We start from the raw sequence: 2192 nt of genomic DNA, 5'->3' as shown, positions 1-2192 counted from the left end.
ACACACATAGCCAGAGAAAAGTAATCAACTATGCTCAAGAGAAATGCATAAAAAGGGCAGTTTCAAATTTATTAAATCAAATAATATAAGATAAAAATAAATATGCTTGAAACAATTCCATGACACTATAAGCTTTATTGAATATGTGAAAACTCTGCTGTGCCTGATTTCACCGGCAATCGGATAGTGATTATTCTTTTTTAGCAATGGTTACTCTCTCTATATGAGTGTTTTAAATTAATAGGCACATGTGTTATTATTTTATGACAACACATATCAGTGTACATTGTCTTTTACAATTAGGTCGTGTTAAAACGCAATTGAAATTAACCTCGGGTACATTTGAAATCAAAACGGTGAGGTAATAAACTTATTCTTTACTTGTTTTATATATTGAGTGTGGCTTTACTGGAGCATCGCCTTGATTAAAAGTAAATTATGCTTTACGAATTTGTGTATCATTTTAGGAAGTGGCCATGCTAACCTTCTTTGAATCCTTACAATTTTAGTGTTTTTTACTGCCGAACCAAGAAATTTGTAAAGAAATCTATTACAACGCTGTACTCTCATCTCGTTTTGCTGTTATCTTATGGATATATAATGAGCTCTTTCGTGATATGATTTTAAGGTGTTATGTTAAACTGAACTCTGATTCGGTTATGGAAAAGGGTTTATTAAATATGACGTAGTTTGGTTTGCAAGATTAAGTATTTACCAGATTTAAATTTTGTTTCGTAAAACAATATAAATATAACGTCCTTTTTGATCGAACTCCTGGCAAATTTTGAAGTGCCGCTAACTAAAGGCATATATCTAATTAGATTACAGGACCACCCTCTCGAGATGTTGGTGGTTTCTATGTTATCAATAGTGTTGCGTCTGTAGTCATAACATTTATTCGCAAATGGCTAATACCAACCGACTTTAAGCATGCATCTCATAGTGGGAACAACTTACAGTTAGCTGCAAATAGTTAATGACCACATTAGATAATGACGAGTTTATCAGTGGCTCACAAACAACAGACCAGGTTATATTGGGGCTAACGTAAAATGTAACAAAGGCGTTTGAATAGTACTCAATTATAACAGATGCACACATCCTTCCTATTTCTACTCCTCTCTACGTTTCTCTTTCTCTCAGCTTACCTATCTATCTCTCATTATTTCATTTAAGTTTTAATACAGAAAGCCTTTTACGCCGCAATAAGATGCGCTTTTATATATATAATTATACAATTTCCTTCACAAGTGACACGGTTAACACTTAACTATACTTGTCTGCCATACTAATGAACAAAGCAGAGATAAGCTGCTGCCTAGCTTCGATAGTTTATGTCTCATAAATTGAAACAATACTTGAATGACGTCAACAATTCATTATAGGCGAGGAGACAGAAAAAAAATCTTGTATAGACTTACCTTAACAAGCAGTCGAGACGTTTTTAATAGTTGATTCAGTTGAACATTTTATTGAACAAAAGTAATCAGAGACTGAGAATAAAGACAAACCAGTTCGGTGATTATTTTAGATATGGATAGATGGATATTGAGAGACAGAAAGATAGAGAGGTAGGTATTTGGATTGATATGCAGACTGTAAGACAGACAGGTGGGTAGGTAAACAGAGAGAAAGAGATAGACAGTGAGTGTGGTGGATGGATGAATGGAGGGATATGAGTAGATTGTGAAAAAATAAGATGAAGCGTAAGATAGAGAGAGGTGGGAGAGAGACAAAGAAATGAAATGAAAGTTGATGAATGCGTAAATTCTTTGAGAAAGACAAGACACATTAACTGAATTCGACTAGCGGAAATTGGCTGAAGAATTGACATATTTAATCAGATAAATGCAAGTAAGCTTTCTCATCGAAAGGATTTTCAATAGATTATATAGTATTTTGTAGAGTCCTTTGTGTTGCTTTCATAAATGCTAAAATATATCAAATCATATTAGTATTCATTCTCCCAAAATTAATTATTATATGTTGTAAATATAAAAACATACACACACATATGCATACATGCGCACACTCATGCACACACACTCAATCACACACCCCACCACACACGCACACATATGTATATACAGAGGTTGTGTCTTAGGCATAGTGATTTATATTTTTAAATATAAAAATACGTATATTCATATATATTCATGTTTATATTCATATGTATATATATATATATATAT

At 32.8% G+C, this 2192-nt stretch overlaps 1 non-coding gene across 1 annotated transcript; it reads right to left on the bottom strand.

Annotated features, from left to right (window-relative positions):
- Positions 1–427: 427 nt before the first annotated feature.
- On the bottom strand, positions 428–534 carry LOC128248186 (U6 spliceosomal RNA). The gene has a single exon (XR_008264486.1). It is a non-coding gene; the product is annotated as a U6 spliceosomal RNA (small nuclear RNA).
- Between the last annotated feature and the right edge of the window lie 1658 nt (positions 535–2192).

The sequence above is a fragment of the Octopus bimaculoides genome, chromosome 6 (genome assembly GCF_001194135.2).
Source record: "Octopus bimaculoides isolate UCB-OBI-ISO-001 chromosome 6, ASM119413v2, whole genome shotgun sequence".
NCBI classification, from domain to species: Eukaryota; Metazoa; Mollusca; class Cephalopoda; order Octopoda; family Octopodidae; genus Octopus; species Octopus bimaculoides.
The sequence above is the reverse complement of the archived record's forward strand: the minus strand, read 5'-3'. Positions and strand labels throughout refer to the sequence as shown.